Source organism: Thalassophryne amazonica, chromosome 6 (genome assembly GCF_902500255.1).
Source record: "Thalassophryne amazonica chromosome 6, fThaAma1.1, whole genome shotgun sequence".
Taxonomy (NCBI): Eukaryota; Metazoa; Chordata; class Actinopteri; order Batrachoidiformes; family Batrachoididae; genus Thalassophryne; species Thalassophryne amazonica.
Genome location: NC_047108.1, coordinates 30,715,333 through 30,731,465, shown reverse-complemented (window position 1 = coordinate 30,731,465; position 16,133 = coordinate 30,715,333). Strand labels below are relative to the sequence as shown.

General features: G+C 42.9%; 1 protein-coding gene and 1 long non-coding RNA gene across 3 annotated transcripts in view; both read left to right on the top strand.

Annotated features, from left to right (window-relative positions):
• The window catches only part of nphp4 (nephronophthisis 4), an 804,312-nt gene that overhangs the window by 28,992 nt on the left and 759,187 nt on the right, over positions 1-16,133 (top strand). The gene's annotated exons all lie outside the window — the stretch shown is intronic.
• Positions 2,339-15,237, top strand: LOC117511985. Of its 2 annotated transcripts, XR_004561174.1 has the most exons (3): positions 5,757-5,767; positions 12,353-12,357; positions 15,091-15,237. It is a non-coding gene; the product is annotated as an uncharacterized LOC117511985 (long non-coding RNA). The 2 variants fall into 2 exon arrangements; XR_004561175.1 differs by lacking the exons at positions 5,757-5,767; positions 12,353-12,357 and adding an exon at positions 2,339-2,349.

The window sequence follows — 16,133 nt, the reverse complement described above, 5'->3', positions numbered from 1 at the left end:
GCGTCACTCCGAAAAGTAGCTGGAATAAAGCTCCCAGCAAGGTGATGGGAGAATCGTTCTACTGCTGTTTTTTAAAGCTTTTTCGTGGTTCAGGTGACCCAAATTCAAGATGGCGATCGCTGAACTTTTTTCAGGTTTGTGGAAACAGCCAGAGTGTGACAGTAGCATTCTCTGCCCCCCTTGCCGCTTCCAAAGCGACGCGTCTGACGTACACGTCGAATGCGTCAGATGCGTTGGAAATGCATCGACGGATGGGAATAGGGCAGTCACAATTATTACAATATTCGCCAATCACGATTATTTTCATATTCGCAAATACTTTTCATAATCACGATTACCGTGAATTACTTATTTTATCCACAAGTTGTATAAAACGACTCCGAATCTGACAGTCATTGTGCAGCAGCAGCCACACGCAGCCTCTCTGTCTCATCACTCTGTTTCCTCTCGTCTTGGTCAGATGGTTAGCGAGGCTCGAATAATAACACGGAGCGTGAGGAGGTTCAGGTTCCAAAGCCACGTACCACGGCACTGCTGTGGATGCGTTTTGGTTTTAAGTAGGGCTGCCACGACTAGTCGACTACCTTACCAAAAAATAGTACTGATAAGTATATAAAAAGTAAACTGGAAGTATACTTGAAACATACTTGCATGTACTACTTTTTGGTAAGGGTAGTCACGACTATGTTGACGATTGAAATCATTAACAACTAATTTAGTAGTATTTAAGTCTTTGTTTTTCCTTTCAATTCATAGTTTTTAGGCAGCCGTCCTGCCGTCATTTGGACGTTCAAATTTTGAATGAGACGGCGAATTAAACAGTGGCCGTCTCATTCAAAGCCGTTTAAAATGCGCAGTTTAACGAAGGAGCTGTGTGTATGTGCGTGCGTGCGCATGGAGTCAACTCGCTAGACTGCGAGGGAGGGAGCAGGTGAGGGAGTGAGATTCCTGAACGGAGGTACGAGACGTTATGTTCTCTGTGAACCAATTCAGTGCACTTAAGACAGTGAGCGCGGAGCAGAGAGAAAGGATTTTAACCGAGTGAACATGTTAAAAACAACAACAACAAACAAAAAAAAACCTTGGGGCTGCCTTTACTCTCTGTACTTTCTCTACACGTGTGGTTCTGATGGCACGGACCTGTTCACACCATTGCGCGTCGTATACTAAATTTATGAGATCACGAGATGAAATAAACGGTCAGATATCCTTAAAACATCCTTAAAAGATGAGAATATATAAATGAAACTGAGCAAAATTACACACACACGGTTTAAAAAACCCTGCTGTGGAGAGCTGTGCAGAGGCACAGATCACAAAAAGCTGAACTTTAACAGCTGTTTATTTTCCAAAGGTATGTATTTGTTCAATCTTGAGCTTAATGTAGTGTTCACAGCACAAAACGTGACTGATGAGAAAAAAAAGATGACTTCATCACACTAAAATGAACTGGAGTCAGAATAAAAATACAAGCTGCTGATTTCTGTTATTTTCAAAGTTATTACGCTGCAGCTATATGTTTAATGATTTCAAAGTGAGTTGCCTCTTACTGTATTCTGATTTATTTATACAAAATAAATAAATAAAAACATGGGGAGTGTAATCAGCCTGCATTGTTCTATTAATTTATATCAGTTTTCCTGAACATGTCCAGGTGTTTTTCCTTCTTTATAAGAGTTTGGTGTTTGCTCCACAATGTTTTAAAACACAATAAAATGTTCACACTGTTCTTTATAGCAGTTCTGTAATTTCAGAAATTCAACAGAAACAACCACAAATCATAAAAAGTTGGGACTGTATGTAAAATGAAGATAAAAATAAAAATGTTGCACTATTCCCAGTTTCTCCACTCAACAAAAGCCAAACATTCTTCCAGAGTTGTGTAATCATACTATGATAGTAGAATATAAAGAAGGGGAAAAAAAGAAAAAAAAATAGACAATATAATCGTCAATCGCAATTATTTACCTGACAATTAATCGTCTCCAGAAATTCCTAATCATGACAGCCCTAATGGGAAGCGCTGAGGGATTGGCCTGAGTATTCAATGTGAAAGGCCCTTTACAGTCACAGTGGAAAGAAAACCCACACACAATTTGTTTACTTTTGTGTAAAGGCACAATGATAAGTTTAGATCGTGCCATCCAAGAGAAACACGTGGTGCATATTTGAAGAAAAGGAGAGCAAAATATATATTTTGAAGTTTTCACTCCGGGGATACTGCTTATTATTTTGCATTGGGCACTGCACTCTGAAATTACAAATGCACTGCTGATGATGGGTGTTTTAAAATAGAGATGTGTAGAGGTGGGCAATGCCAGATTCTATGAGTAAAAGTCCTTCCACATAGTTGTCCACCTCAGGCAAGGAGAGGGGCATGGACAGTGGTCCCATATTCGGCCTATATTCGAATCTTAGATGAATTTGGTGAGTTTATCTGTAATTTGGTAATCCGTGCTGATAACATTTGATTGTTGGTGACTTCACATTCATATACTAAATAAGCTTTCTGACCCCCTCTGCAAATCATTCATGGGTATTATAGACCTATTAGGATTCCCAGCAATGCATTCAGTGCTTGACTAACATTAGTGGCAATACCCTGGATTTATTCCTTGTTCGTGGTATCCGCTGTCATAAATATTGACATCATCCTCTTCTTGCTTCGGTGGTTTCAGATCACTCACTATTAAGTTTACAGCCTCTTTGCCTTGATCATAAAGGCAAGAAATTTATTTATCATCACATAACTCCTCAGCTACAATTGAACTTGGAGCTAGATTGCCTGATATCTGGCGTCACTTTTGGAAAATGACCATTCAGTAGATAGTTTTGGATATCTTAAACTCGAGCACTGCACGACCACAGTGGACATGATTTCTCCACATACATTAAAAACTGCCACCCCCAAAACACAGTCAGTGATACTTACATGGCCTAGCTCAATCATAAGTCCAGGGTTCTAGAATGAAATGGTGCAGTTTAAAAACTAGAGTATCCACCTCGTGTGGCACAAGCGATTCTAAACAATAAGCATGCACTGTGGCTACAAACGGGCCTACTACTCTGACTTGATTAACAAAAACAAGTCATAATTCAAAATTCCTGTTTGAGCACGGTGGTGAAGACTTAATTCACCGATCACCCACCTGTAAGTCACTCTCCTTTTTCACAGCCCAAGATTTCTTAGATTATTAAGAGAAGAAAAGAGATGAAATTAGGTTAAATATATTCCAGCATGCCTTAGTCCGGCTACTACACCCTGTTATTGAGTGGTGTCACTGATACATCACCCAGATTTACCGAATGTGATATTATTTCACTGGGTGTGCTGACAAAACTTCTGTTAAAAGCACAACCTGTCTGTTCGACGCTAGACCAACAAAATTGTTTAAAGACCTGTGGCCCACTCTTGGGTCTGTTGTGTTGGAATTATGTGTGTCACTAATCTTCAGTTGAATATAGGTTGAAGAGGACTTGCAAATCAGTGTATTCTGTTTTTATTTACATTTTACACAACGTCCCAATTTCATTGGAATTGGGTTGTACATTACACTGACAAAGTGAGAAACCGTGGGGCGATTTTTGATCCCACATTGTCCTTTGACCTAAACATTAGATATATCAGGGTTCTCACCAGCATTACAACAGTGTAACCGGGCCATTACGCTGCTGCATGAAAAAAGTACGCTGCAGTTGTGCCGTTGAGCTGTTTCCAGGGCGTGTAATGGGAAAATGATCATTTCTGAAGATCAGAAATGATCATTACTGATTGTGGACCTGTAGAGGGTCCAAAATCAACCTCAGCAAACCCATTAAAGATGTCTATCGTAACTCACTTTTCTGCTGATTAAAGTTTCTACTAGACTGTCGTTAGTTACTGCGGGTAACTGTTCCTCATGACGTGCATTTTCCATGGGACAGGGCACAAATGTTCTCTGGTGTGGATCATTGCGCGTATGGGGAAAAGTTCTCGTACAGCCACTAAAGTTCTTTTGCAGTGTGCCGCGCACCGAACTTTGGAAGGAAAGTTCTCTGCAGTCGCTAAAGTTCTCCTGCAATATGCCGTGCACCGAGCGCTGGGGGAAAGTTCTCTGGAGTTGCTAAAGTTCTGCAGCTGTTAATGTTCTCCTGCAATGTGCATCGCAACGAGTGCTGGGGGGAAAATTCTCTTACAGCCGCTAAAGTTCTCCTTGCATTGAGCCACATGCCAAGTGCTGCGGGATAGGGGAGAGCGGGACCAGCTTCCCCCGCTAGATTTTTAAATTTATAACACTCTGAAACACTACTGCCTACATTTTGAGCGCCAAATTGTGTGAAGTAAAGCCCTAGGTTTTTATTTTTCTAATCTTTGTTACAGCCTTACTTTAAAGCCAAAAGAAACAAGGCATCAGGCCAAAATACAGAACAGTGTAGATGTGTGTCAGGAACATCAGAACTGCTAATTTATACACAGCAGTTTATTCAAGAAAATCCTTATGTGATCATCCCGAACCCCCGGCTTTTTAAGGTGATTTTTCCATCCATTACCCTGAGAAACAATCCTGAATATCATGAGGACTTCTTTCTTCTACCTGTGAAACATAGCGAAGAGTTGTCTCATCCCGTCTATGGCTGATGCAGAGACTCTGATCTATGCATTTGTCTCCTCTATCCTCGACTACTGCAATGTTCTTTTCTCTGGTTACCACAGTCCAGCATTAAGGGTCTCCAGTTGGTTCAAAATCCTCCTGCCAGAGTTTTGACAAGAAGCAGAAAGTTTGACCACATTGCACTGATTTTGGCATCTCTTCCCTGGCTTCCTGTCTTTGTGAGGTCAGATTTTAAGGTTCTATTACTAACTACTTCATTCTTCGGCCTCTCCCGTTAGGGGTCGCCACTGCAGATCAATCATTTCCATCTCACCCTGTCCTCTCTATCTTCCCCTCTCACACCAACCACCTGCATACCCTCCTTCAGCAGATCCATAAACTTCCTCTTTGGCCTCCCTCTTCTTGTCCTGTCTGGTGGCTCCATCCTCAGCATCCTTGTCCCTAGTGTACCCTGGGTCCCTCCTCTGCACATGTCCAAGCCATCTCAGTATCGCGGCTCTGACTTTGTCCCCAAACCATCCCACCTGGGTTGTACCTCTGATATGTTCATTCCTAATCCTGTCCATCCTTATCACTCCCAAAGAGAATCACAACATATTGAGCTCTGGCCTCCTGTCTTTTTGTTGGTACCACTGTCTTTAAGCTGTACAACATAGCTGGTCTCGTTCTGTCTTGTTAACATTCCCCTTCACTGTTGCTGATATTCTTCGGTCACAAATAATTCCTGCCACCTTTCTCCACTATATATAGTGGACTGTACTATCTTCCTCACCTCTCTACCACACTCTCTATTTGAACAGTTGACCCCAAGTATTTAACTCATCTACTTTCACCACTTCTACTCCTTGTAACCGCACTATTCCACCTGGCTCCAGCTCATTCACACACATGTACTCAGTCTTGCTCCTACTTACTTTCATTCCCTTGCTCTCTAGAGCATATCTCCATATTTCCAGGCTTGACGCAACCTGCTCTCTACTCTCACTACACATCACAATGTCATCTGCAAATACCATCAGGGCTGTGAAAACTCTGCGGATCCGCGGGATTCCGTGGATTTCATCATGGGAGGTGGGGTGTTAGTGTTGTACTCTTTAATCGTGAAGATCACTGAGTTTTTAAACTGCTTATCGCAAAGCGTTCTCTTTTTTTACGACATCGTGTAAGTTTTATAAGTCTGATGTGAGTTACAGATAAAAATCAGTTTCCTTGGATCCACGGAGTTTCGCGGAGAAAAAATGCCACTCAAAGCGTAGCTGTTATGACAGTTGTCGTAAAGCAGGACTGGTTGGATGCTGTGGCAATGCTGTGTGGCTCCTGTGCGATGCTTAAGCTAAACTTAGCATGTGGACATCCCAAACTTTTAGAGCTTTCAAGTTTTTAAAAGAAGATTTGTGCAGCATGTCTGTGTCACAGACCGGCGTCGCACAGAGAGAAGGTGGCGAGAAAGACTATTTGAAAAAGTCTTATAAGGACAAGAATCCGTGGAATTGTCGCTGGCCTCATCAACACACCTGAAAGATAAAAGAAACGGGAAAAGTGAACTGTGCTCGCTCAGGAAACACGGTAAGAATTTTTCTCTCCCTGGAAAATAAACATTCTGCTGTTCAAACAGGATTTTAGACAAGATTATGTGACTTTTTTCACTAATCTAGACTTTCTTTCATTGTAAAATAGACATTGTGGCTTTGAATGGATTTAGGCTGCATGAATTTACACAAGAATATAAGTAACTTTTTACTATAAGGTATGTTATTAATATTTTACCATGATTTTCCAAATATTCTACAAGCTTTAGCTGTGGTTTTTGAAATGCTGTAACAGTCTTTTCAGTCTTCAGAAATTTCATGTAATTTAATTGTTTGAATTAATGCATAATTTGGTTAACAATTAAAGGAAAATCATTCCAGGTCCTACTTCCATGTCATATTCTGTTATTTCAACATCATCATTGACAGGTCGAATAAAAGGTTGAATATAGGATCATTTAAATATCCACTAATTTTGAGATTTGTTCTTCCAGGAGATGCTGAAAAAGTATCATTAGATAAAAATTTAATTCTGGGGCCGCACAGATCCTTAGACCCCAGCTCCTGGGGAGCTGTACTCCCCCCCAGACCCCCTGCAAATTTTCCTCGGATTTCACAATTTTAATTTCACAGCCCTGCACCATAGTCCATGGAGACTCCTGTCTGATCTCAACTGTGACTCTGTCCATCACCATTGAATGGACTCAGAGCTGATCCTTGATGTAATCCCACCTCCACCTTGAATGAATCTGTCATTCCTACTGTGCATCTCACCGGTGTTACACTATCCTTGTACATGTCCTGCGCAACCTTCCACATGCTTCTCTGCCACTCCAGACTTCCTCATACAATACCACAACTCCTCTTTTGGCACCCTGTCATAAGCTTTCTCTAAATCCCCAAACACACAATGTAACTTCTGGCCTTCTCGATACGAGGTCTGTTAGAAAAGTATCCAACTTTTTTTTTTTTTTGCAAAAACCATATGGATTTGAATCACGTGTGATTGCATCAGCCAAGCTTGAACCTTTGTGCGCATGCGTGAGTTTTTTCACGCCTGTTGGTTGCGTCATTCGCCTGTGAGCAGGCTTTGTGTGAGCAGTGGTCCACCCCTCTCGTCGGATTTTATTGCGAATAAATGTCTGAATGATTTGGAGCTTTGCTGCATCAAATATTTCCAGAAACTGTGAGAGACCTCCAGGTGGACACTATTCGGAAAATTCAGATGGTTTTCAGGGACGATTTTATGGGGATTACACAGATTAAGGAGTGCTCCAGCCGGTTTAAAGACCGCCCACAGCGGCTGAGAGCACGGCGCACTCCGAGCACCGATCGACAGGCTGACACCCCGCTGAAACAACCAGATCATTTCCAACGTGAAGGCTTTGTTGATCCGGGACGTCGTCTGACTATCCGAGAAATTGTGCATGAGCTGGACATGCTAGAACATGTCCTGTGAGGCTTCATCACGGCGTTGCTTTGCACCATGCGGCTCCACCGCGACGCGCGGAATTCCTCCGCACGTCTGTCTCAGTGTGCTGAAAAAGTGCAGATGTCCACGTCTTCCGCAATTCCTGTGGAAGTCAGACGACATCCCGGATCAACACAGTGTCCAGTGTGGAAATGAATGGCACATTTCACTGTCACAGGAGTTTTTGTCATGGAAAGAGGAGCGGAGGAATTCCGTGCAACGCGGTGGAGCCGCATGGCGCAAAGCAATGCCGTGATGAAGCCTCACTGGACATGTTCTGGCATGTCCAGCTCATGCACAATTTCTCGGATAGTCACATGACTGAAAAGCCACCGAAAGCCGTCTGAAAGCCATCTAAAAGCCGTTCTGTGAGACCAACACGGAGGTGCTTTTGTCCTTCGCCATGAGCGGCATGGTGGCGCATCCCTCCGCTTCTCTTTCCGTGAAAAAAACTCCTGTAACAGTGGAATGTGCCGAAAAAGTCGTGATGTCCACATCTTCTGCCATTTTTGTGGAAGTCAGACGACATCCCGGATCAACAAAGCCTTCACGTTGGAAATGATCTGGTTGTTTCAGCGGGGTGTCAGCCTGTCGATCGGCGCTCGGAGTGCGCCGCGCTCTCAGCCGCTGTGGGCGGTCTTTAAACCGGCTGGAGCACTCCTTAATCTGTGTAATCCCCATAAAATCGTCCCTGAAAGCCATCTGAATTTTCCAAATGGTGTCCACCTGGAGGTCTCTCACAGTTTCTGGAAAAAATTGATGCAGCAAAGCTCCAAATCGTTCAGACATTTATTCGCAATAAAAATCCGACGAGAGGGGTGTACCACTGCTCACACAAAGCCTGCCCACAGGTGAATGACGCAACCGACAGGCGTGAAAAAACTCACGCATGCGCACGAAGGTTCAAGCTTGGCTGATGCAATCACACGTGATTCAAATCCATATGGTTTTTGCAAAAAATAAAAAGGTTGGATACTTTTCTAACAGACCTCGTATTTCTCAATCAGTATTCTCAGAGCAAACATTGCATCTGTACTGCTCTTTCTCGGCATGAAACCACATTATTTTTCACAGATCTTCACCAGTTTTCTAAGCTTAACTTCTGCTACTCTTTCCCATAACTTCTCTCATTTTCTTCATTCATCAGCTCCTCCAAATATTCCCTCCACCTTCCCATTGCACTCTTCTCACTTGTCAGCACTTTACCATGTGTATCTTTTATTGCCCTAACCTGCTGCAGATCCTTTCCAGCTCTGTCCCTTTTCTGGCCAATCTGTACAAGTCCTTTTTTCCTTCCTTCCTGTACAAATTCATGTACAGCTTGCTCTATGTCTTTTCCTTACCTTTTTCCACTTCTTTTTTTACTTTACACTGCATCTCCTTGTACTCCTGTCTACTTTCTTCATCTCTTTGACTATCCCAATTCTTTTTTTTTGCCAAACTCTTTCTCCTTATTCTTTCTTGGATATCTTCGGTCCACCACCAAGTCTCCTTGTTTTCCTTCCACTGTTCAGATGTCATGCCCAGTATCTTACTCGCTGTCTCCCTCATCACATATGCAGTACTTTTTCAGTTGTCCAAATTTGCTTCTCCTCCATCCAGTGCGTGTCTCATTTGCTCATTTGCTGAATTTCACACAACAGTCTCCTCCTTCAGCTTCCACCATCTGATCCTTTGTTGACCGTTCTCAGGGTGCAGGACTGCTTTGTGTTCCTAGGGGGAATAAAAAGTCTGTGGGGCACAGAACCTTCTCTTATCATGCACCTGTTTTGTGGATTGATCTCCTTGCAGAGATAAAACAGTCAGATTCTGTAGAGGCATTCAAGTCCTGACTTAAGACTTCTGTTCTCCCTCACATATGGCTAGCATACTGGTAAAGCATGGAACTGTGCTTCCTATTCCCTTAACTCATCGTATTTGCAACGGAACAGGATTCGGCCTCACTTCATATAAATTCTGGGTTTGTTAGTGAAGCTCAGGGCTGGCTTCTAGTGATCACCTTAGTATCCTCGCTGTTTCCCTGCCAGTTTACTGTTGGTTAACTCATACCTTAGGTGTAGTTATTTCCGGTGTCGCAAACCGAATGGTCCCCCTGCCTTCACTGTGCATGCGTCATTTCAGAGCATCAGCAGTGATTCACTGATTATCGCCTCGTTTCTGCTTAAAACTATCTCGTTTCTGCTTAAAACTGACTTTAGAATGATTTAACAGGTTTTATTTTGTCATCTGATGGTTAATAATCACAGCAGAGTCAGAGTTAGATGTGCGCTCTGATCGCACCCCGTCTTTTATTATGAAATAATGCTGAATTTATGTGGAAATAATTGTACAAACGCTTCAGATATCTGAGGTAGATAATGACTGAAGTGCAGTTTATACAGAAACAAGGTGATAATCGGTGAATTGCTGCTGATGTGCCAAAATGACACGTGCAGTGAAGCCAGAGGGGAGTTTTAGGGGGGACCGTTCAGTCAGCGACACCAACCAACTGATTCCTCTCTTTTTCTCTCTGTCTGAGGCACTGATGATATTGTGCATAGCTGACAGCTGCGTGCTAGAGGGCACTGGATTGATCACACGATGCCTTGGCTGAAGCTGATGCAGCACACTGCACTCTGCTTATGGAATGTATTCCTACATGATGATGTGATGGATGGATGCTGGCCCTGCATCTCAGGATGCTGGATGACTCCTTGCCAATGACTGTGTGCTCATCTCAGTAATGCACTTTGTTTTAATGCTATTCTGATGTCCTGTTTCCTGTTTCTTCAGTTTGGTAAAAACTTTGTAAAAACCGTGTAACTGTTAGAATGGCCAAAGAAGTGTGTCACCCTTCTGAGTCTGGTCTGCCTGAGGTGTATTTATCAATATCATCAGAGGGAGTTTTTCCATACCATGGTCACCTGTGTCCTTGCTCTAGGGGTTAGTAAGGTTTGACCTTACTTGTGTGACGTGCCTTGAGGCAGCTTTGTTGTGATTTGGTGCTGTATAAATTAAATAAATTGAGTTGAATTGGTCCAATAGCACCATTCACTCGCTGACGTTTAATGGACAGGCCCTGCCTAGCCATGTATATTTCCTGTGATTATTATTGTCATTGTGTTGGAGCCTTTATAAACTAGTAACAGTAATATTTTTTACTATTCTAGCTGTGGATGTTGGTCTTCTACTCAAACATCCACATATTGTGCATGAGTTTCCATTCAATGCAAAGTTTCCATTCAGTGCTTGGAATCTAAGGCTCAGGACTATACTGCAAACTCATCCTGACCATGGCTTGTGTCTCAGTCTCCTGTGCCACTATCATTATCGTGGAACCATTAGTCTGGTGTACACACAGTAATGCACACACAATACGAGGTCTATTAGAAAAGTATCCGACCTTATTATTTTTCTCAAAAACCATATGGATTTGAATCACGTGTGATTGCGTCAGCTGAACCTTCGTGCGCATGCATGAGTTATTTTGCCTGTCGGTTGCGTCATTCGCCTGTGAGCAGGCTTTGAGTGAGGAGTGGTCCACCCCTCTCGTCGATTTTTTTCATTGTTTAGGAATGGCTCAGAGACTGCCGCTTTGCTTGATCAAAATATTTTCAGAAACTGTGAGGGACATCAAAGTGGACACCATTCGAGAAATTCAGATGGTTTTTGGTGAAAATTTTGTGGGCTTCAGAGAGATTACGAAGTGTTACTGTCGCTTTAAGGACGGCCCAGAGCGACTGGTGGTGCGCCGCGCTCCGAAGCCGCCATCGACAGGCTGAGTGACCATTTCATTTCTAAACGGATGGCTGTATGGATCCGTGACCATCGTGTGCAATTTCTCTGGTTATCACAAGAGCTGGACATCAACGATTTTCCGGCAGATTTCACTTTTAACAAGAGATTTTGTCATGGAAAGTCGAGCGGAGGCTTCGCGCGTCACGATGGATTCGCTACTGGAGCGAGACAAAACCACCTCCGTTTTGGTCTCACAGGACGGCTTTGAGATGGTGTTCAGACAGCTGTCGGTGGTTTTTCCATCGAGTGATTATCCGAGAAATTGTGGATGTGCCTGGACATGCCAGAACATGTCCTGTGAGGCTTCATCACGGCGTTGCTTTGCGCCATGCGGCACCGCCGCGACGCGCGAAAGCCTCCGACAAAACTGACAAAATGACAAAAACTCCTGTAACAGTGGAATGTACCGTTCATTTCCAAACTGGACGCTGTGTTTTATCCGGGATGTCATCTGGCTAGCACAGGAATTGTGAAAAGACGTGGACATCAGCACTTTTTCGGCACATTGAGACAGACGTGCGGAGGAATTCCGCACGTGTCACACATTTCCTAAGTGCTCCGCAAGCAGTATTAGATGTTCGTGTATGTCACCTGGAATTTGGCAGACACCTGCCATGAGAGGGATCGAATTGGAGGAATTCGCGGCGGTGCCACATGGCGCAAAGCAACGCCGTGATGAAGCCTCACAGTACATGTTCTGGCATGTCCAGGTACATCCACAATTTCTCGGGTAATCACTCGATGGAAAAACCACCGACAGCTGTCTGAACGCCATCTCAAAGCCGTCTTGTGAGACCAAAACGGAGGTGGTTTTGTCTCGCTCCAGTAATGATGCAACCGACAGGCGTGAAAAAAACTCACGCATGCGCACAAAGGTTCAAGCTTGTCTGACGCAATCACACGTGATTCAAATCCATATGGTTTTTGAAAAAAATAATAAGGTCGGATACTTTTCTAATAGACCTCGTACGTTTTCTTTTCAGATGAGGTTTTTTCTATGTTAAAGTAGAGCTTGAGATAATCTGCAAACATGTAAGCATCCCCCTGTAAATTGTATCTAGAAATAAGTTACCAAACATCGTAACACTTCTTTGCCATATGAAATTGTTTCCCGCAAATTGGTCACTCTACATTTGTTCTTTAAGATAAATGGAAGAAGTAAAAACAAAGCTCTCGATTTACTGATCGATCTACGTTCCGATCCTCACCTATGGTCATGAGCTTTAGCTCATGAGATTTAGCTCATGACCGAAAGAACAAGATCGCGAGTACAAGCGGCCGAGATGAGTTTCCTCCGCAGGTTGGCTGGGTGCTCCCTTAGAGATAGGGCGAGGAGCTCGGTCACTTGGGAGGAGCTCGGAGTCGAGCCGCTGCTCCTCCATGTCGAAAGGAGCCAGTTGAGGTGGCTCGGGCATCTTTTCCGAATGCCCCCTGGATGCCTCGCTGGAGAGGTGTTCCGGGCACATCCCATCAGGAGGAGGCCCCGGGGAAGTCCCAGGACACGCTGGAGGGACTACATCTCTCGACTGGCTTGGGAACGCCTTGGGGTTCCCCCGGAGGAGCTGGGGGAGGTGTGTGTGGATCAGGAGGTCTGGGCGGCTTTGCTTGAGCTGCTGCCCCCGCAACCTGACTCCGGATAAAGCAGAAGAAAATGGATGGATGGATGGATGGATGGAATAAGTAAAAACTGATTATGATGAAATAAATTTGTGTACTGTATATTGATGGTCAACACTTCAGGACCCAAGGCAGTTCCGTGATGTGGTGGATGTAGCAACGAGCAGCATCAGTGCATGCTCCCAGACTTGACTTGATATTGATACCAATTTATATTCAAGTGAAGGTTGGGCTTGTGGGTCTTACTGTGAATTTTCCTTTGCTTGTATTTTCCCATTGCTGTTATAGGATACGTCAGTGGGGGGAAAAGATGTGAACTACCAGCTGCGAGTAACACTGTTTGACAAGAGTCACCAGCACTTCTTTGGGACAACATGGAAAAGCTCACCTCAGAAGATGAAAAACAACAAGATCTTATTTGATGAGGTAACTTAATTATTAAAGCCATTTCTCTGAAACATGGCACCATTAGGTCATAACTGACTTTCTGTATTTGTAGCTCCTAATGTTAACTGCATCTATAACTTTTGTGTTACACATGGAGACAGGCACACCCAGTTAAGATGCCCTAACCTGACGGTTGGGCAACGTTAAATAATCTACGGCATACAAAGGAACATTTTATTTCATCATATTATGTATCACAAAAATGAAGATATTTTGTTTACTGCAATTGTTAAGCCATGTGATAGACTGACACACTGTGTAGGGTATTCCCCGTCTCATACCCTATGACTGCTGGGGTAGACAGAGCTCTCAAGTCTCATGTAGGGCTGCAGCTATCAATTATTTTAGTAATCGAGTATTCTATCGATTATCCTGGCGATTAATTGAGTAATTTGATAAAAAGTACTTTTTAAAGTGCGTTTTTAAACAACATCAATAGTCCAGGGCTCTCCCTAAGCAGTGGCACAATGTCGCTGCTCCATAGTTTTGACATTTTGCTGAAATGGTGACGGGATGTGGCTTTCTATTTTGTTTTCTCCAACTTGTAAAATTTAACCATTTTAAAGGTTTTTTTTTCTTCTTCTTTTTTTAATAAAGGTTGGTGGACTGGGTCCCTGCGTGACTTTTATTTTTTTTTATCCCTCTTTCATTCAGCAGATGCATTTCAGCTGAGGTTGAACATGCAAGCCTCGCAGTCAGTTTTTTTAATTGTTATTTTATTTAAGTTACTCTGTTTGTGAATAGTTGTGTGTTGCCCAAAAAAGTGAAAATTAAAAAGCGAAACACTCAGTACGAGTCCGAGGAAAACACAGGAAAACACAGAAGTGAAAGTGATTGGCTGCAACCTTCCATCTCTTCCGGACCTGTACATCTCCAGGACACTGGGGCGTTCAGGTCGGATCAGAGCCGATCCTTCTCACCCTGGATATAGCCTTTTTGACCTCCTCCCCTCAGGCAGGAGGCTACGGTCCCTTCAGACCAGAACCTCCCGCCATAAGAACAGTTTTTTCCCCTCTGCTGTTAGTTTCCTAAACAAGAACCTTTAGAACTCTACATTGTTGCTATCACCACCATTTATCACCATTTATCATCACCATTTATTTATCTTAGCTCGTACATTCTGTACATTTTGTAACATTGTTATAGTCTAAAGTTTCATTATATATTACTTGTTTTACTGCTCTTTTTTTTTTTTATGTTAGCACCAAGTACCGCAGCAATTTCCTAATGTCGTGAACTTGTTCACTCATATGGCAATAAAACTTTTCTGATTCTGAAGAAAGAGTGGACAGCAGCTGGCCGCCGGGTCAATAGTCTCTCCCCATGTAGTGTGTTTTTTAAAAGACAAACACACTGCTTCACTTTAAATGCGAAGTAAGTCTATTTCAGATAATCAGTGTGGACCATCTTTCTCTTAAAAGGCTTCATTTTACTATGTGTGTCGTGTTGAAAAGCGGTAGCTATCATTGCTAATTTGATTAGCTGTTATGCTCTAGCCTTCTTCTGTTTTTTTTTTTTTTTTCTTCTGGGAATGTTGCAGTGCCACACACAGGCCTGGCATATGTACTACAACGTTAAACGAAGCTTCGAGTTACAGAATTTGCCTTGAACATTTTTTGTAATCGAATTATTCGAGTTGCTCGACTAATCGTTTCAGCCTTAAGCCCTATTCGGACGGGATTAGTTTTATGTGGTGACGCGGGGTAAAGTAATTATTACCAGGGAATTTAGTCCCGTCCGAACGCACCGTGTCAGTAAAAAACACGGAGTATGTCAGTAAACTTTACAGCGACTTTTACCTTCTGTTAAACGGTCAGGAGAAACTACCGTAGGTAATATTAATCCCGTGCGAATGCGACCCTCAGTAAAAATGTAGGTAATATTTTGTCACATCCTGTTTTAAAATACTTTGCCGCACTTTTAAGAATATGGGGGCGCCTGAAGAAGCATTCGGTTTTGTGGGCAGTCAAAATTGTCCGACTTTTTTAACTAGTCATGAATGCATACGCCTAAGACCAGTGAAAAGACTTCAAAGGCCTTTTATTTTATAGTAGTGTATTGTGATCCTCATTAGACTATATTTAACATACTAATTTATTAATTATTCTTCCTCAGCCGATGCCTTATTCCCTGCCCCACCGGCATCCACCAGAATGTTGAGAAACAACTTTTGGGAAACAGCAGTACAACATTTTGATGATGATGGCTGGTACCTTAATTTCAGGATGCCAAAAACATCTTTTTATTGTTTGTGCAATGACCTCTCCCCTCTCATACGCCCACAAAACACTGTCATGAAGAATCCTGTACCTCTTGACAAAAGAGTTGGGATTACACTTTATAAATTGGCAAGCAATGTTGAATTTCATGATGTTGCATATTTATTTGGAGTTGGCATCAGCACAGCATGTGACATATTTTGGGAGGTGTGCAAGGCACTTTGCCAAATTAAGAAAAAATATGTCATAAGGCCAAGAAATGAGGCAGACATGCAGGCCATTATTGATGGGTTTGAAAGAAAGTCTGGATTCCCAATGTGTGGAGGTGCCCTAGATGGCACACATATACCAGTCATCGCACCTTCTGCATATCACACAGACTATTACAACCGCAAAGGTTGGTACAGTGTGCTACTTCAAGGGCTTGTGGACTCCAACTACAGATTCCTTGATTTTGATTTTGGATGGCCAGGGAAATGCC